Genomic DNA, 20,951 nt, shown 5'->3' with positions numbered 1-20,951 from the left:
GGATTGTTAGACCTGCTGGAGTGCCTTGGCTAAAACAATAATGCAGTTTCTGTCCCCAAGCTAGTTTGGGTGTATCTATACAACAGTAAGATGAGGACTTTACCACAGTTTCCTGTATTGTTGCTTTTTGAGACCATGCCTTCCTGAAGAACTGAATACTACAAAGATGCTACCCTGAAAATCAGTCAGATATTACAATTACCAGGTGCGTTTTTCTTTAGCAAAACTTATGAAAGCTTTATTAGTGGGTTTTAAAACACCACAAATAAGTAGTTTATTTCACAGTATCTTGGTATACTTCTTCCTTGTTCTTAAAGAAGTAGGTTTTACTTCAAGTTCTATCAGAAGATGTTTGGTAGTTGAAATCATTCTAACACTGCAATAATGCTTTTGAGTGTTCTGGTTCAAAGCCCACTGAAGTCGTGGCTGGCTGAAAGATTCCAATTGATGGCAAATAGCACTTGACTGTGATCTGAAGTGACACAAAAGGTAAACCAATTTATTTTCTTTTTAGTGTTTAGTTCTTCTTTTAAATTTGCTTTTGTAACAAGAAATATGTAGCTATCCAGTCTGATTCATCAATAATTATTAAAAATCTAAAATAATACTTAAATGCATATTGAAAAATTCTTTTCACTGGTCAGATACTGTCACGCTGTCTTTCTGCCTTACTGAGTTTCTAAGGCTCCCAAAGAGAAACTCAGAACTGGCTCTTGAATCTGCCTCGTTTCCCCTTCTCCCACAGATGAATCTGGTTAGCTAATTACTGCACTACTGATGTGTATATGACAAGTAAATAAAGCTTACTCCCCATTTTTCATTCTTACTTGGCCAATGAGTGTTTTTTATGAGGTACTGGGTAAAATTTACGGTTCCCAAGCTTCTTGTACTTGGGAAACTGAGTGGAAAAGTGTGACTTTTTTCTTTACTTGGAATTCAGTTTTCTTAAGACATGGGCCTTGGTGCAGACTTGCTGTAAATAAGACAAGCATGAGAAATCAATAGTTGTGAAAGTTTGTCAGCATACCTTTAGAGAAAACTTTGTGCTGCAGAAGCATGGGAAAACTTGCGATTCTAACCTTTTCTAAGAGGATGCTTTTTGGTTAAATAAGCCTTTCCTGACTATTGGGAAAGGAAGAGACCAGAAAGATGACCCACATGCTGTTGGGTCATCAATTTCAACTGTGTGTCGTAGCTGTTCAAATTAATGTTTGCTGTTTCCTTAAGTTGTTGCTGTCTTGAAGGAGGAAGGACAGCAACTTCGTTTAGGTGGTTGTTATATTAGTCTTTGGCAAGATGTGACACTTCACCTTTCTCTGAAGGTGGTAAGACCTGTGGCCATCTTTTTTGGCAGGAAGGTTCTGCCCCTTCACCTTCAACGGCCATTGAAGATCAGTTATTCAAAATAAACCAAAGCTTACTCTGGAATTTCACTTGCTCTTTTTTTGGCCTGTACTGACTGCAACTGCCCAAGTTGAGATCATGGATAGGGACAGGAGATAGCTGAGCTCCATACTTTATGATCTTGGAAGCTGCAAGACTGAAGATCTAGGATGGTTGCAGTATATGGAGATGAGTAGCGGGTTTTCCATCACGGAAGAACCATTATATTCAGATCCATTTGGAGCCTCCTGTCTGGCTCCATTTTTAACTCTTCTGCAAAGCTGTGTAGTAATGGAGACTCTAAGGTGTATGCTTCAGATTTGTTGTTGAGAGAACCTCCTTCAACACCAGTTGTGCAGTTGTTTGGCTAGGTAAGTATCAGTGGGAAGGCAGGAGATAAATGCTTTGGGTTACTGCTGCTGTCTGGATGATTAGAAGAAGAATAGGTGTGATTGTGATAGTGGGTAATACCTGGATGACTTCAGGTGGCCTTTGATAACTAGTTTAGACCCTTTGATGTCTTGCCAAATTTCTTAGCAGCAGCTGTGTGTTGATCAGCAGCTTGTGATCAATAATCTGCTGATACACTTGACAGTATCAGTATGGATGTTTGCCATTGTCAAATTTTACCGTAATTTGAAAGGCTTAAGTAACTGAAAAAGGCATACCTGACTAAGTTCAGTGGGTGTCTAATGAAGCTCTGTTCTGAAGGTAAAGTCGTCATAGCACATGTTGATGTGATGCTGGATTTCCAATTTTGTCTAAGTAATGCTTGAACGTTAAATGTTAACTTTAAAAGTGTTAACAGGAAATAATATTTTCTGGCAGCTGCATCTCATCTAAGCCTATTTTTTAAATGCCAAAGGAGAAGAGGAGGTGAAACTAGTCTGACTTTCAGTTATAGACAAAATAACCTTAGTATGTAATGTCAAAGGAAAATAAATTGGTCATGTGAAAGTTGAAAAAAGCACTTTGTCTTATAGGGGCTTCTTCCTTTAGTGTAATGGCTGGAATAGGGTTAATTTTCACAAGAAGCTGGGAGGGGGCACAGCCAACCAAACTGAATAGCCAGGGGTATTCCATGCCATGCTGACATCATGCTCTCATAAAGCAGGGAGCAGCCAGGGGAGCAGTGGAAAGGCGGAGGGCATTGGGGTCCGGGTGGTGAGCCCTTGTGTTGGGTATCATTCACTCTGTATGTATGTAATTTCATTAGTACTGTTGTTGTTACCATTGTTTCTTCTCCCCTCATGCTGTCCCGTTAAACTGTCCTTGTCTCAGCCCCACCGGGTTTTGCCCTTTTCTCCCAGTTCTCCACCCTGGCACCACCGGACTGCATGGCTGCTGGGCCTAGACCACCACATACAGCTGTTAGCTATAGTTTCCATAATTGCACTGAAAATAGAAAGTGAGTATAAAGGAAGCATTAACTTGTCTGTAAAAATGTGAGAAAAAGAATGGAATATTAATTTTAAATAATTTTATTTGAAATTTTCAATATTGATATTATGTGGTAGTCAAGTTTAAGATCAGGTTTTGCATCACTTCATGAATTTTTCAGCCTATGTTTTTCTGGATAACTTTTTCAAGAAACTGAAGAGTTGAGCGTGCACTCTGCTGTGGGTTGCACTTATGCTGATTAGTACAGTGGAAGTTAAAAATAAGTAGTGTATGGAAAAATCATCGTTTTTAACTTCTCAATTTGAAAGGCCTACCAGGCAATACCTGCTGTCCACTGATGCTGTAAGAGTGGATTCATTACTGTGTTCTTGGGTAATCCCAGCAGACTTACTGCATAGTCTGTTTCATTTATTTCAGTCATCTTAATGACCAAGATCAGAGTGCTATGAGCTGCCAATATTTTGTGTGTGTGTGTAAAATGTAGAAATGTTATACAGTCATGTGAAATGAAGGACAGTAGCTGAAACAGAGCATGCTGAAATCCTAGTGAGTTGGGCACAGTGATTTTTAAGACTACATATACTTTGGGTGCCACTCCAGTGTTTCTTCCTTAGCAGCAAGGCTGTACCTTCAGTGTTCCTCTGGGCTACCACTGTTTGCAAACAGATAGTCTGTGGAAGTAGTACTGTAACGGCCAGGGAAGGCAGAAATTGTCCACTGTTTCTGTCGCTCGAGTGGTGGAAATAATTACCGCTTTCATAATGAGCGAGTTTTAAATAGTAAGAAAAACTGAAGTGATCTATTTTAGTATCTCTGTGGTGTTTTGATGCAGATATAGCCACTAAAATTATGTGTGTATGATGTGTGTTAAACATTCACTATGATTTTTCTTAATATTTGTATGTAGGGTCCTGTTGGCAAAAAGGTTATATTTTTTCAGTAATATAAATACTGTGTGTGCATTATGGTGACTGGGGGAATTATTTGAGCCTTGTTAAGTTTTCTTTAGTAAGGTTTCTGGGATATATATTTTGTCTTTCCTCCAAATTCTGTAGTACTGCCGAAGCGGCCCAATATATTACAGAAAATGAATTTTCATTCTTGTAGTTCGTGAAATCAAAATATGGTTTGAGAAAGGGGCAAAAGAGGGAGAGGTCAGAATAGCAAGATTTGAGAACTTAGTATCTACAAATCCTGCTCGTCTTGTTTTTGTAGATCAGTTTTTTTTAAAAAAAATCAACCTGCTCATTTTTTCTGTTAATACAGCTAAGTGATACTTTTCCTCCCAAGACATGCCTCTTCCTCCCCCCCATCAGATGTTTTTCACATATGTGGAGACAGAATTTTTCAGTATCCCTTTCTCCAAACCTAGCTGGTAAAGTTTCCCTAGCTAGATAAAACTTCTGTTTGTGAGAGTCTCTGTGAAAGCCTTAATGATCTTAGGGATTTAAATTAAATAAGAAATTACTTCTAGTGACTTTTTTTTTGTTAAGAATAGACTCATATGTACTTGTGCGTATTTAACTTTTTTCTTTGAAGTGAGAGGAGTAATTCAGTGGTTCTTTGTTTCCTGTTTCAGTATTTCTAGTAACAGTAATGCAGTGGGTGGAGTGAGGCTAAGGAGCAGTTTCTAGTCCAGAAGGTTCCTGACTTACTGATCTCTTCACAGAAATCCTTATTTTTGCGTATGCTAAGAGTGTACTTGCGAAAGAGCTGTTCAAGCATCCAGTGATGTAAAAAGTTATTAATCAGTGCACTCAACTTTAATCCTTCCCTTCTGCCTGAAGATCCTGCGTTGGAGTTGCAGTAAATGTGGGGAAATGTCTCTTGCCCACCATTTCTTACAATGATTCTGGCGATGGCCTAGAGTGATTTCAGGTGCTGGTAAAGGATACCCTTTGTTTTACTAATGTGGATATTTGTCTTGCAGTACTCTTGTCTTGTAGGCTTTCAGTCATGTCTGTAGCTGTCCTCATTGCACACCTGGGATGTAGTGATGTACCGTTGTTCTGACTTCAGCAGTGGGAAATGAAAGCATAAAGAAATGACGTAACTTGCCCAAAGTCACCAGGGAAGCCTGTGGATGTGGTTTTACTGTTGGTTTAAGGACTGTAATTGCAGATGGCCACCAAAAGGGATTTTCTTGGTGGTGCTTTGGTTCTTCCTTCCTTTGTCAGTTTTGGTGACAGTGCACCTGTATCAATCACTGGCCATTGTGTGAGGAAGCTGGTGAAAAAAGGTCTGTACTCTCCTTTCTGGCAGTATTGTACTCTTACATTGGTTTAACTTCATCATAGAACCATATCTGTGGTGAAGCACAGAATTGAACATGATGCTTTTGGGCTCCTGTGGTTGGTAGTCTATTTTTGAACTATACAGTCTCTCTTGGTACAATACCAGTCTTCTTTCTGGACTTAGTTTAGTGCTCAGCTTGTCCCAGCGTAAAAACTGGGTGGTTGAACTGGGAGTTGTTGCTCTCAGTTGTCATTTCTCCTGTGCTCCTAGCTGACCCCTGTTCAAGGCAAGGATCACCGAACAGCTCAAAGTATGGTTGTGGTGGTGATTTAATCTTTCTGGGCAGCATATTAAGGTAAACGGGAATTGTAGTTGGCTGGCTTAATTATGCTAGGCTGAAAACTGGAGCCGCTCTTGTATTGCCACGTGAGCTGTACGGCCATCTGTCATTGGGGCAACAACTCGTATTCTAAGGGGCAGCTGGCAGGGTTGGGGCTTGCTTCAGCTGGCAGACTTTTTTTTTTTTTTTTAATTTGCCACTGCATGTCAGTCAGAGCGCTTATTTGTGGGTAAGGAAGAGAGTAGGGGTTGCCTTAATTGTTTGTGCAATTAACTTAAAAAATCCCAAGAGGAACAGTGGGCACTTCTGTGAGAATAAATTACATTCGTATAACTTGCATTTTGTGTCCTTATAGGCAATTTCTTGCGGTTTCGAGCTGTAACAGTAATGTGACAGTTGTGAAGCCATAGGTGTGCATGTGGGTGCACTGAACCATACATATGGCACAATAAAATAGTCTTACTAAAATGCAGTGTTATATTGTGAAAGCACAAATACTGAAGAAAATGTGTTGAGAGACAACCTACAGGAAGGACTATGTGGAAGATTCAAACATTCAGATTTTGCACTAGTTCTTTAGAAACTTTTGTCTTACAGGCTCCTGAGTGAGGACATGGGAACTTTTAATGGTATTGATCATATGGACACAGTGCTGTGAGCAGAGAGAGAGGAAAAAACCCCCAAAAAACTGAAAAAACAAAACAGCCCATCACTAAAACTGTATTTTTTTCTGAGGAAGACTACATGGGTTTATGGAAAGTAGTAATTGTTGGGAAAATAAGTAGCTGGAGACAGCACTGCAGTTGTCAGTCAAACAATATATGGCTTTTTAAAATGCTTTGAATATTTTGATCAGAAGAGGAGCTACTGTTCCCTCTCTGGTTGGTTGGTGTTTTTGTTTTTTTGAAGACCAGGAATGAGTTGATAGTTTACTGGTTTCAGGAAGTCTCAGGGAGCCCAGGATAGCATTTTACATTGTCTCTTGCATAAGTCTAGCTGCTATTACTTGTTCATTCAATACAGCCAGCTGATTTGCTGGGGACAGGGGCAGGAAATGGCATAACTTTAATAATGGATTCTCAGTCTTCAATCATAATCTGCACTCTAACTTAAACTTGCTGCTGGCTGCTCTGAAAGGACCTTTATGAAGATGATTATAGCTGGCATATGTGTGCTCTGTCCCCTTCTCTACACTTTTCTAGCATGTCCAGTAGACGAGAGACCATTAAAAGGAGTATATGCAACATATTTATTGACTTTGTGCTGGTCAGAGACACTGGTTTGGTCTCGGAGTCTGTCTCAGTGTTGATTGTGCTTTTGCAGTGTTTGGAAGTAATTGGTAGGGCCCCCAGGCTGTTATGGTTGGAGTCTTATGAATGTGGAGTAGGACATGTCTGAAGCATCTTCTCATTGCTACATATAGCTCAGAGAACAGTCTGGAATTAAAATTTTCTGTAGAGCTATCCTACTAAATTATGTCACTTGCTAGGTAAAAGCGCATTCTTGGTGGGAAACTTTTTTTCCCCATGCTTTCAGATGTGGTAGAAGCATTTGTCTTTAATAATTGCTTCAGATTTCCAGGAAATTATATTTAGTTCTCTGTACTTTTCAATCTGAAATAATAAAAAAAAGACTTGGAATAAAAAGTTACAATTGTAAGTACCAGAAAGGGCGCTGACAAACTATTGTACTCATTTATACTGGCAAAATGAAGTTCAGTGGCACTTTCAAAATTGCTTCCAGTGTAATTATTTCTGATAAAGGATTTGCCTGATACTGTCTGTATTTTGAGATGTTCAAGTCCATGACTTAGTTGCCTTGATTTTGATCTTTAATCTGGCACCGTGCTTCCGAATAGATAGGTTAAAGACAGCTTTATGTTGGCAACCACGCTGTCTTGTCTGAGCCTGTCCCATTGCGAGGGGTGGGGGGTAGGCTGTGGAGTCCTGGTATTAGATATTTTATTATTTTTTTAATTGTTTTTAGCTTGTGTTTTAATACACATTGGTCTTCTATCTCTAATGTCACTTGTGGTGATGAGTGGGGAGAATGTGGTGCTTGTATGCCTTTTTTCTTTCCCCTCCTCTGATCTCAAGTCTCTTCTTTGGTGAGAATACAGAACTCTTCCATATTTACAGTGAGCAACTAGTTCACAGTGAGGTTTGGCTTTATAGAAGATGAAAATTCATTTTGAACCGCTCTTTACTCAAGATGTCTTCAGCTCTGTGTTTGTCCAAGGGTACCAAACCAGATCTCTTTTGGCACTTGTGTCATTGGCAATTTTGTTGCAGTGTTGGTTCTAGTTTTTCCTTTGTATGATTCTCTTCCATTCCCAATGCTGTCATAGCTGAAGCTTTGCAGATCTTCAGCCACAATCCATTACTTTAATTAAAGGAAAGCTTCTCTCCTTTCCCATTTGTTTTCTAAAAAAACCACAAAAGGTATTTTAAAAAAGGCTTTTTTCTTTTGCCTAAAAATCTAAGCTGAAGTAGGCAAACTGGATTTTGTTTTTGAAATGCACGTGACTTCTTTTATTTTGCTTTTTAAGTTTGAGGACACTAGCTCTCAAGTGTGAAACGTGATTAACGAATTTTTCAAAAGCTGTTCTCGCAGCACTTCACTTTGTTTGCAGGAATGCTGACATTTTCTGACTAATAGATAGCACCATGTATAGTGTAAATGGTTCTCACCCATGGAATATAGAAGAGTTTGCTGCAATGAAAGATGGGTTTAGTCTTTTACCTAACTGCTGCTCTTAAAGTCTTGTTAGCATAATACTCTTTTGTGTATGCTTAATTATATGTATTCAACAGTTTACTGCCTGGCAGTAAATCTCGTCTGAACTCTAAATATGACTTTCGTTCTCCTACTCTACGTTGTTATAGATGTTTAATGTTTAATTTTTTTTTCATTTTGGTAACTGCATTTGACTAGTGCACTTGATCCAGAAAGTATCTAATATGTTACTGCTGTACACTTTTCTTAGTACTAGACGGGAGCCCCGTCATATGTGAATTGCTTCTCTGAATGTTTAATTAAAAGTAGTAGGTGTATATTGCTTAAAGGAACTGTCAGCCTCTTGCCTGTATGCAAGGCCTAGAGTTGCTTGTGAACTGTTTCTCATACATGGTGCCTATGTATGTACTTTTATTTGTTGAGTAATATGGCCTGCTGTGTTGCCCACATCTCAATTAAGATATTAGTATGGCATATAGCTGTTACTTAGCCCAGCAGAGCTGTTTCTTTCTTTCAAGGTGGGAGGGTTGGTGTTGGAAAGAAGGTATGGCTATGAATGAAGAAAGCGGTTTCTTCAGCTGAAACTACAGGAGAAGTTACTAGAAAATAGGAATTTATAAGCTTGCATTGAGTAATTCCTCTCCTTCCATCCCCCATTCAGGAGAATTGGAGGGTGTACTGAACAAAAAGAAGTGATTTTTTTTTTTTTTTTTTTTTTTCCGGTACAGAACTTTATTTTTAATTGCAATAGGTGTAGAGGTCCAATATATTTTTTTTTATTATTATTATAACTTAAACTCTGGTTACTGTTGTGTTTTTTTTCTTTTCTATTCCCAACTAATGTCTGGTATTAGTCTTAAGAATTTAGATCTCGCTTCCTCCTCAGTAGGTGAGGAAATTGATGGTGGATTCTCTTGACTGTATTGGGTTGCTTACCTGGTTGGTGTCCCTCCTGTTTCATATTCCCCTCCCTGTGTATTTAGTTTTGTTGTCTTTATTGTTATAGCTGTCTTATTTTTTGTGTACCGTATGTGCACACTTGGATAATAAAAAGTAGGTGGATGAGGATATTTGGAAGCTCAAAACTTGAATACTCCATGCAACTGAGGCAGATGATTTTTCTGCTGAAAAAAGACTGAGGGTATCTATTCCCAGCTGTGTCTACAGAGAGTAGTTGGTGACTGCAAGGAAGGAGAGATTTATAATTTTGCAATTAAGGAGACTCAAGGGACTCAAGTGCAGGTAAGTGTCCTGACTCAGGGCCTGTGTCATGTCCTGAACTTTCTTTTAGTCCTTAAAACTGAACGACTAAGTGTAGGAATCTCAGCCTCACTTGGAGAAGTCTGCTTTGTGCACAAAAAGTTGAGGTAGCTCAGTGGTTGGGCACATCCTAGTGGGGGACAGAGATGCAAATGCAATTTGATGAAGAGGAAAAGGCAGAGAAGATCTTAGTGATGTTTTATATTGATGGTTGGGCGGAGCATAAATGTATCGAGCTTCCACAAGAAGGAATTGAATGGAGAAAATCTTAAAAATGGGAGGATGTATTTTGGAGTGTGTTTATTTCTTTGCCTAAATGGTTATAAAAGTAAGTCATGTTTAAAGAGGTAGTATGAACTATGGTGTGAAGGCTTCATCCTCTTATTCATGCTTTGTGCCTTAAACGTTTTGAAATATTTGAGAACCAGCCACAGCTGCTGGCTGGTCATTTTTTCTATAGATTTGTTTGTTTGGAATTCTCTTTTGCTGCCTCCTGTGGCTTTTTCTGCAAGTGACATTTTGTGGTCCAAAACCACAGAAACATCAAATTTTACAGAAGCTTTGCATTACCTAATCTTATCTGTGTTAATAAATTTGTACTGATACATTATTTAAACATCAGATGGAAAAATTATTTCAGATTTCAAAAACAAAGGACAGGTTGCAGCTTTCTGGTAGGGCATGTGAGGAGAAAGTAAGCAAAAGATTAAGAAAGTGTGGAAGAGGCAAGATGGTGGTGGAGTTCTTTGTTTTTTGTGTTGCAAAAAATGAGTCTTCTGGAAAGTGATTTATGGTTCTTGGTAAATTAATACTAGCCATCCCTCCTTAACAGAGGTAGAAAGTTCTTAGAAGAAATATTTGTTCCTACCAATATCTTAGTTATTGCTGTTGGGAACAAAAAAACCAGAGTAATCGACTAAACACCAGAAAGCTAACCCAAATAGCATATTTATAGCATCTGGATATAGGATGCATATTGATATGTGTGGAGGAAAACAAGCAAAGATGGCTGTAGAAAAATTCTGGATTGACTTCAGGATGGTGGGGCATGGTGCACACTGAAAGTTAGTATTTTAAAGAATTATTCTTAAAATCTGTATTCTTTGTAAAATAGTCATAAAAATGATGCGTGAACAAATTACTTCAATAAATATACTGGCATTTTTAATATAAAATGTTTATTTGTTCAATCTATAGAATATGAACAGTTTGGTTTTTTTAAATTAGCCGTAGTTTTGAGAGTAAACACTTCAAGAATTCAATCTGACAGTTGTTTAGAATACATCTTAAGACAATTTTTCTGGCTATGTTGAGCATTCATATAACAAAGAGGGCTAATACTCCATGTGATCAACCGAAGTACAGGGGGAAGCACAGCAAAGCTCAATGCACTTGTAAAATATCCACGATACATATTAGGACACTTAATATCCCAGTTTTGCTAGTGGAAAAACAAACAATGAACAGAGATCTAAGGATGCTCTTCTGGATGGAGTATAATTAATAGTTGACAAGTATTGTATATTTTAGTTCAGTGAAGGAAAACGTCCACTTACTTAGTAGGTTGCATTTAACCGTGTTCGTGACCCATGTGGCATACTTCAAGTTGAGTACACAAAATGTATTTTACTTGCTAAAAATGTTTTGAATGGTCGTGACTTAAGAACAATTCATGAACAATTCTTTTCTGTTGAGTGTTTAGAGGTACTGAATCTGCTTGTGGCTATGCTTGCACTGCAAATATAACCTAACAGACTGGATGAATGTACTTGTGTAATGGGGGCTTTTTATGCTTCCAAATGGACAGTGTCCTATACATCCTGCAGGCATAGGATTTGGAACTTACTGTGATCTGTTGTAGTGAGGTTGCACTCTATACTCTTGCTATCCTATGGTAGGCATTGGTCTGCCAAGAAGGTGGATGTGGCATATGGAGTGTCTGTGTAAAAGACAGTATCATCAGCCTGTAGGTGCTTCACATACGATGCTTTCCTCTAGGAAGACTTAGACACTGTAGAGAGGCGTTCTTCAAGGTAAAGATGCTCGATAGTCAATAAAAACCTCTTGTCTTTAGAAGTGATGGTTAGTACTGGCTTGGGGTTTAATTGTTGGCATTGACCGTCCCTGAAGCATTGCAGTTCTCCAGGACCAAATTATGCAGGAAGGGTAAAAGGACAGGAGCAGAATGAAGCAGGCTCTGACTCTTCTTAGTACTTAAGATTCTTTCTTTTTTTATTATCTAGTATCTGTATGCACACATGCATAGATCTTATTTTGTGACTGAGGTCTTGAACTTTCTTCCACCAAAGACAGAACCTCCTGTAAGTCCTCTGAGAGTCTGAGATATAAAATGGAGTATTTTTTTTTTCATACTTTGAAAACATATTTGAGAGGTGTCTGTTAATCAAAATAAATCTTTATGATGATGCCTCAGTTTTGTTTACTTACTCATTTCTGGTTATAACTGGATGCTTCCAACTACCATAATATTTTCCCAGAATATCATTGTAGATAGTACGGCGCGTCTGTCTGCTACTAGTGTCCATTGTGTGTGTCGACTGCAAATAAGGATTTGTTCCATCATAGTTCAGGCCCTGGCCTGTTTTTCTGCTTTCTTTGCTTCAGTCTTTACTGCTAAGGCTGGCCCTTAGGAATCCCAGGCTCTGGATGTAAGAGAGAAGGTCTGGAGACAGAAAGACTTTCCCTTGGTCAAGGAGGATTGGGTTAGATATTATTTGTGCGAACTGGCCACTCATAAATCTGTGGGCCCTGATGGGATGCACCCATAAGCGCTGAGGGAGTTGGAAGATGTTATTGCTAAATCACTCTATCTTTTGAAAGGTCATGGAGAACAGGAGAGGTGCCTGAGGACTGGAGGAAAGCCAGTGTCACTCCAGTCTTCAGAAAGGGCAAGAAGGAGGACCCAGGAAAGTACAGGCCAGTCAGCCCCACCTCCATCCCTGGAAAGGTGATGGAACAGCTCATTCTGGATGTCATCTCACAGCATGTAGAGGAAAAGAAGGTTATCAGGAGTAGTCAGCATGGATTCACCAAGAGGAAATCACGCTTGATCAATCAGATAGCCTTCTGATGGTATGACTGGCTGGGTAGTTGAAGGGAGAGCGGTGGATGCTGTCTGCCTTGACTTCAGCAAGGCTTTTGACACTGCCTTCCATAACATCTCATAGGTAAGCTTAGGAAATGTGGGATAGTTATGTGGACAGTGAGGTGGATTGAGAACTGGCTGAGTGGCAGAGCTCACGAGTTGTGATCAGTGGCGCTGAATCTTGTTGGAGGCCTGTAACTAGTGGTGTTCCCCAGGGGTCAATACTAGGTCCAGTCTTGCTCAACATATTCATCGGTGACCTGGATGAAGGGACAGTGTGCACCCTCAGCAAGTTTGCTGATGACATGAAGTTGGGAGGAGTGGCTGATACACTGGAAGACCATGCTGCCATTCAGCGAGACATGGACAGGTTAGAGAACTAGGTGGAGAGGAACCTAATGAAGTTCAACAAGGGCAAGTGTAGGATCCTGCACTTAGGGAGGACTAACCCCATGCACCAGTACAGGTTGGGGGTCGATCTGCTGGAGAGCAGCTCTGTGGAGAAGGCCCCGGGAGTTCTGGTGGACATCAAGTTAACCATGAGCCAGCAATGTGCCCTTGTGGCCAAGAAGGCCAATGGTGTCCTGGGGTGCATTAGGAAGAGTGTGGCCAGCAGGTTGAGGAAGGTTCTCCTCCCCCTATACTCTGCCCTGGTGAGGCCACATCTGGAGCACTGTGTCCAGTTCTGGGCCCTCCAATTCAAAAACGACAGGGAACTACTGGAGAGAGTCCAGCAGAGGGCTGGTAAGATGATTGGGGAGCTGGAGCATCTCATATAAGGAAAGGCTGAAAGACCTGGGGCTCTTCAGCCTGGGGAAGAGAAGACTGAGAGGGGAGCTTATCAATGCTTATAAATATCTAAAGGGTGGGAGTCAAGAGGATGGGGCCAGGCTCTTTTCAGTGGTGCCCAGTGACAGGACAAGGGGCAATGAGCACAAACTGGAGCACAGGAAGTTCCGCTGCAGCATAAGGGAAAACTTATTTACATTAAAGGTGACAGCACTGGAACAGGGCGGTTGTGGAGTCTCCTTCGCTGGAGGCATTCAACATCCTCCTGGACGCAGTCCTGTGTGACCTGCTCTAGGCGAACCTGTTTTAGCAGCGGGGTTGGACTAGATGATCTCCAGAGGTCCCTTCCAACCCCTACTAGTCTGTGATTCTCATTTTGTGCCAGTATCAGAAATCCACACAGCACTGACATGAAATAATTCACTCACTGTGAGTGTTACACTTCAAAGATAGCAGCCTGATTTGATGTCAGGCTTCATAGTTTTTCAATCATGGTTTGACTGATGCGCCAAAATTTCTTTGTGCTCCTTACTTGTTAGTCATCAGTGATGGCATATGCGCTGACATCTAGAGAAGAAAAATATTGTCAGCCAGTTACTGTACAATGACAGGGTTCTTCAAGGTGTAATCTGTATTTCAAAGTAGCCTGCCTTCTAGCCTTGCTGGCTGTAAACCTTTGGTTTCACAGGGTTTGAATAACGCCTGCTTGTCCAGCATTGAGAAGCCATGGGCTCTGTGTTTTCTTCACAAATTTAACTGCTGCCCAAAGACCTTTTGGGGTGGTATGTTTCTGAAATGCATGCTTGTATGGCATGAAGATGCTTTTGTTGTCTTTGGAGTGGAGGGAAAACTTCATCTGCACAGTAATGAGCATGACTATGGTTTACAAGGTCAGTAAAGAAAAATGTAGTATAAATGTGGTTAATGAAATTAAGGACTTTTGGTACTGAATTGATCTCCTCAGCATTAGCACAAGGTAAAGTAATTCAGATCAAACATTGTAAACCGTAGTTCACTAGATACTCTTTTATTGTCACCAGGAGTTTTCAGTGGTATTTGAATTTAAAGGAGTTCATAGAAAATACTTAGTCTACCCCTGCTGTGTATCAGTGATGTCTGAAAGAAGCAGCAGTTGAAAGAATATAAGCAGCAATGTCTTTTAAACCCTCCCTGCCTACTTTTGGAAGACACCAATCATTTATGTGCTCATGAATCCGGTAGAGTATTTCGAGATGGCAGCAGCCAGTTCTGGATTGGCTTCATCAGTTTGAAGTGAATCTTTGAGGGCAGAGTTCTTAAAATATGTGGCCATCATTCCAGATGATCAACTGAGGAGAAGAGATGGCTGTAGGCAAGCCAGAGGGGACAGAGATGTGAACATTGTTCACATAACCCCAAAAGGTTGCACAGTCAATAGGCAGGTATAAGCCTGTGCGAAAACAAACTCAGTGTGATTACTTTTTGTGTTTTACTTTCTCCTTTCTAGTCTTGCTTGCAACCATGTCCATGAGGTCTTCAGGGTAAGTTTGGATTCCCCCCACCTCCCCCAGTTTAAGTGTCTGAAGTGACTAACTTGGCTCTGTCTCCAGGTGCTACAGCAAATTAATAACAGTGGAACAATTGAGTAGTTTACAAGTGTGTCAGACTGGTAAGTTCAGAACAGGTGAAACTGTGACAGGGTGACTTGACGAAGGAAACTGAGATGATGATTACAAGACTGACAGAAAATAGGGCCAGGAAAATAAATTCAATTTGCTGATGTTACATAACCATCTTAGTGCAGCCTGTAGATTCATTAGTTTGAGAAAGTACTTTAAGGGAGAGTGATTGAGTGTGGCTTCACTTTTAGCAAATTGACAGTAATTTAGAGTGAAGGTGTAGGATGTTGAATATATTATTACTCTGGTTTTCTAGCTGGTGTGATCTTGTCTAGCAGGTGAGTTTTTCAGTGTGTTCAGCCAGCATTTGTTCTAGCATACTTCAATTTCCAGTTGCAAAGATCCTTGAAACCATGAATTGGCACAGTAGCACTGCTTGATTTTTGTGGGGTTTTAAAATTTTTTTTGTAAATGCTGAGAGCCTAAAACAATAATAAGGAAAAAAAATGAATTATCTTGTTTTACACCAGGAGGATATTTACAGATATGTACAGAAATGGTGTACAGTAGTAGTGTAACTATTTAATTCCAGATGAAAGATACAGGATGGGGGGGAAGATATAATTTTGAAGCTCACTCTTAAATAGATGGTTCTTGTAAGTGAAATACGTCATCCATCCTGGCACAAACAGAAATGTCTGGAAGAGCACGAGGTGCAGATAGGAAGAGCAGAGTGTGGCTTGCTGCAGTTACCTCTGCTGAGCGCCCATCCTTTCTGAGCTGCAGGAGAGCTCAGCATGCACAGCCCAGGGCTATGTGCCTGGTGGGACTGTGAGCCTCTGCTCAGGTTGCTGTGCCCGAGAGGGCTTTACTTCTGAACAGAGATGGGAGGTTCCCACCCTAGCACCTAATTCTGAAATCTTAATTCTCTTTAAGGAAGATTGTTGGATGTCTTGGAATTTGTCTCGCTTTCTTTCTCAACTCTAGTGGTAAGGGATAAATCTTTTCCTATACCTCTGTAATCAAAGCTTTTATTCTTGTTATAATCAAGCTTGAGCAGTGTAAATGAGGTCACACAGTCAGGCAGCAGTTTATTTCAGAGTGGCTGTCTTTATGCCCACCTTCCAGGGTAAACACAAATATCTCTTTACCTCTTGGAAAAGTCTTTAATGTGGAAAGGTGAGAAGGGAAGCAGCTTGAGTCCTCCTGTTTAAAACTTCTGCAGATCACCTTTGAGATTGCTCTCTTCTGTATTTTTTTTTTTCCTGTAGATATAATTAAAGAAATAGAAGGTGATGTTTTGATCAGTTACTTGTCAGCATTCAATTTTCTGAAAAGGTTACTACTATGCTAAAGTAGCTTTTTGTTACAAATACCTCATCAGTTGCTAGCACTCTAGGTGTCTGTTTGCAAACACACTATGTTTATTTAATAACACTTGGTGATGTTTCACTTGCATGGTCAAGTGTGTAGAAGTACCCTGTGGTGTTTTACAACCTAACTCCTGGTCAAAATGCTCAGTAATGGTGTGTTTTTCCCCTTAAACCTCCAGACCAGGAAGGTGATGAAATGAAACGGAGTCTAACAGTTGGGAGGGAATGAGGTGATGTGTACGTTATGGAAATCTTAAGAGAAGAGTAGTTTTTATAACTGCAGAACATTATAACAAGTTATATTTTAGTACTTTGAATCAAATCTTTAAATTATTGTGCTAAGGATTTTTTGATTTAACCTAAAATATTCTTCTTATTCTTTCATTATAGGTTTCTTGCTGACAAAATATATTTTGATACATAGTTTTGCTTAATGTAGTAATAATTGCCAGTGTAGAAAATATCCGTGTTTATGTAGCAGTGTAAGCTATGTAACATGTAGTTTTACATGTGTATGGTTGAAAATACTATGGTTTGTTTTCCTATCCTAATGTCTTGATGTCTGGGATTTTTGGATGTGTGGAACGTTCAGCAGAGTGAAAATGGGCGGAGGTTTTCAAAATGCTAATATACTACAGCTTTGTGTTTTATAACAAAGCATTCCTTGGGTAAAAGCAGTTGGATTGAAGCTTCAATGTACTAACTAGTGAGGCCATGTAATAGGAAATCTAGAGGGCAAATACTTAGTCTTGATAGGTTCAGGAGGAGTGGCGGGAGAGCTGTTGCCTGCCTGGTGAGAGTTCTGGAGTCAGGCAATGAATGAATTGTTCTCTGATGGCGCCTTCTCCCTTTGCTGGCTGTGTGGGAAGTCTGGGATCCTAACTTTGGTCATCCTTCAAAAATAGATGGAATAGCCTTTTGAGCTGATCCTTTGCTTATGTTGTTTTAGCTCAAATAAGCCATATTAGCAAAATCATGGCTGCCGTGGAAAGGACTTGCAGAGTTTGGAGACTCCACAAACTCTCCAGGCAACCTGTGCCAGTGTTCAGCCACCCTTACAATAAAAATAATAATAATAAAATAGTCTCTTTATGTTCAGATGGAATTGTTTTTTTTATAATGACCTTCCAGTGCTTAAATGCTTTCTCACCTTATTTGTGTAGAGCTGTAAGCTAAGTGAACTTTTGCAGTGCTTTGGGCCAAAGAAATCTTTGTTTTTATTTTAAATAATATTTCAGCAGTTTGTCCTCCAGGAGATAATCTATGAGATTATTTGCTATACAGAATTTATCTTAAGGTTTGTTAGTTATCTGTCGTCTTTGTAATATGATGTTCCTTCTTAATGTTAATGCTCTTTATTTCTGCAGCCTTTTAAGGATATAGTCAGATGACCTAAAAAGCACAATAAATTAATACTGTGAAGTGGCAGCCCTCCTCAACTGAGGTATTGCGACTGACCTAGTCTGTTGATGTACTAAGTCAAATTAGTTTGGCTAAATAAGAGGTGTTTATCTTTTCTGGTGGATCAGAGTATTTGGAATTGTTCCAGGGCTGTACACCTGTGACTTGTCTTATGATGTATTTTTGTGTATATATCAAAATTGTCTGCAGAAGGATGCCTTGACACCTATGCATATGCAAACAGCTGCATTTCTGTTCTGTATGTATTTGTTTAACTCTTTGTCAATACTAAGAAGTACCAAAAGGGACAGGATCAAACTGTGTAGGCTTGTTGGGAATATGGGGATAGAGGGGGAAGTCAGCACTAGTCGTGGGATGGAGGGGAACCTCCTCATGTGGCAGCTGCCATGGGAAGTCTTTACATCTTTTAATCCTCACTACTCAGTCTTTTCCCATTTTTTTCCCTATTCTTTCTCTGAAAATAAAATCGGGAAATATAGGTGAAATAATCGGAAAAGGAGTTTAATGATTCATATTTTTTTTGCGTATGTTTTCTCCACTGACTCTCCAGAGTGTCTTGGTCTCTAAATGCCCTGCTTTGTATATATGCCTGAGAGCAAATAGGTGAGGCAGATGGATAATGATGGAACTATCTGGACATGAAAGGAGAAGTTGTACATTAAGATGGTCAGCTTTCAAGATAATCTTTATGTTTTTGGCATGGTGGTAAAGAAACACCTCTACTTCCATTTAAAGCCTCTGTAGGCCCTTGTGGCCTTCTAGCATAAGGATTATTTTCCATGGCTGTTTCAATCTGTACTTTAACAGCTCACAACACGGGATTACTGGGTATAGTGAAGGGCTTTGAGAGTCTGGAAGGGGCTGTGTTATTGGACTCTTTCTCCAACCATAACATTTTCCTATTGCTTTTTGTTGCATATGTTCAGCCAGCTTTTGTAGTTAATGCACATTATTATTTTAAAATAGAAATTTACCATACTGAGGCATGACAAATTATAGCGAGTGGTCAGGACTTCAACATGGACATGGAATAAATGACAACGAGCCATTCTGTCTCGTCTTAAAATGGGTGAATATCCAGAATTATGGAAACTGAACAAAATGGGAGTTTAGGTGTATGAGAAGGAGGACCTGTTTTTAAAAAAAAAAAAGGAAAAGTTCAGGATTCTACCGTGGGCATACAGAAAGACTGGACATAAAAGGCAGTGGAGGGAGGAAAAACAACCCTGTTGAAAACTTTCAGCACTTACTTCTGGATATTTTAGATAATATGAAAAATTAGTTGTTCCTTTCTGCGTTGTGATTTATGCTTGCTCCCAGGTAACCAAACTTATACTGCCTGCTTGAACTTTATTATTTCTTAATGTTGTTAAGAATAACATTGACATGCAAATTGCAAGCATCTCCTTTATTTCAGGAAAAAAAAAAACCTGAAAGGCTCTTTTTTTATGCTGGAGTTTCCCTATTGTGTATTATAACAGAGCTTTAGCGAAATTGGAATCATGAGAAAAACAGTTGGGAGATGCTGAGAAAAGAAGCTTTTTTTTTTTTTTTTTTTTTTTTTTTAATGAAGTTGTCAGTAACTTAATATAGTTCATCAAGATACAGGGCATCATCAAGTTTTAAACTTGAGAGCATTCACGGGGGGGGGTGGGGGGGGTGGAGGCAGGGGAAGAGAATGTACCTATAATGAGTTGCCAAAAGACATAATTAACAGCCAAATACACTGTTTTTTTTTTTTTTTGCTTTCTACCACCCCACACACCTTAGGAGTTGCAGCTGCTGATGTATTAGTCTCTGAAGTTTTGAAGTTTTACTGAAAACTGAGTTCCTGTGTCAAAATCAGTTGTATTATGTATTAAAAATGTATTTTTTCTGAACTTTGAATACACTTAAATATATATATAAGCCCACGGTTAAGAGCTGCTTACAAGGTGACATGACAGTGTTAATAGAAAACACTAATGGAACTTTAATAGATACTTAGAAAAGTCTTTTAGAAGTTAATTGATGTAGCATTTCATGCATGATACTGCTTTTAATGGTAAAAATACATGATCAGTCTGCATCTGACAGCATGTTTCCGTTGCATTTGAAAACAGGGGAACATTAAAACTAGGTGAGCATTGTAGAGTTGTTGAAGTGCTGTGGAATGGGCTATGTAACTAATGCGTATAGAACTTACACAGTGTTTAGGTTTAAAAAAAAGAAGTATGTGTCTTTAAAAATAAACATGATTTCGAAAAAGTTCTATGAGGAAGGAGAGCATGCAAACGACAAAGGTAGAAACTTGGATTAATATATAAAAACTATGCCATTCGGTTTTCTAAAAAAAAAAAAAAAAATCAGGGGTAATATTCCTCCACCCAATGTCCAAGAGCAACAACTGCTGGATTGGGGTGCTTAGGAGATCCTTTCCCTACAGGACCAGAAAGAACAGAGTGTCTTCCCTGTGCTGCAGTTTCCTTGAACATATAATACAAACCCTTGTTTCCAGCTTTCCTAATGTTTGTTTTGCAACACAAGTTGGCAATGGAAAATAGACAGTCATGCTCTTCCAATTTGTATTTCTAGAATGTATTAATATTGTAAAGCTTGATAGGAAACAGACTTAGTCCTATGTCGCAGAGTAGAAAGTCTGAATATGGATAGTTTTTCTCTGTATAGGATTTACTTTCTCAAAGCAGCTTGGGTTTAGGTAGGTTGTTGGCCTACGGTATGTGGTGTTGATAGCAGATTTTTATTTTTACTGTAGCTCTTAACAAATTTACATTTGTGTCAGAAGTTGCCTACTACACTGGTGTTTTGTAGTCTGATGACGGGTTTCTTAACCTATCTTTACATATACACTGGCAAATAAGTAATGAGTAACAAAGTATTTTCTTCCTATGCCCTGATGATGCTTGGTTTTAGTACAGTTCCTCACACTGTTTGCTCAGTCATTTCCCTGAAGCTAAACAGAGCCATGCTTTCCTGCTCTTGTCAGGCACTTGAGAGTTTGTAATTCAAGTAATAGAATAATACCAGCAGTCATTTAGAAAAGTTTTCAGACTAAGTAATGATCACGTAAGTCTAAATCTATGTATGCAAACCTTGCCACAGTTACTCTTGTAAAATTCAGCCTTATTACAGAGTGCATTAGATAGAACATACTTTTGACTGACCCAATGATGATAAATGTTTGCTTTCTTTTTTTGTGTGTGTTTCTGGCATAATTACAATTGAATAGCCTTGCTGAAAGTCAAGTTAAAAATAACTATACTGTAATAGGGGGTCTGGTTTTGGTGCATAAAAGAACGATAATTTGG

General features: G+C 39.3%; 1 protein-coding gene across 4 annotated transcripts in view; it reads left to right on the top strand.

Moving 5' to 3' along the window:
- The window catches only part of FBXO11 (F-box protein 11), a 78,785-nt gene that overhangs the window by 8,380 nt on the left and 49,454 nt on the right, over positions 1-20,951 (top strand). The window lies entirely within an intron of this gene.

The sequence above is a fragment of the Leptosomus discolor genome, chromosome 2 (assembly GCF_034619465.1).
Source record: "Leptosomus discolor isolate bLepDis1 chromosome 2, bLepDis1.hap2, whole genome shotgun sequence".
Taxonomy (NCBI): Eukaryota; Metazoa; Chordata; class Aves; order Leptosomiformes; family Leptosomidae; genus Leptosomus; species Leptosomus discolor.
The sequence above is the reverse complement of the archived record's forward strand: the minus strand, read 5'-3'. Positions and strand labels throughout refer to the sequence as shown.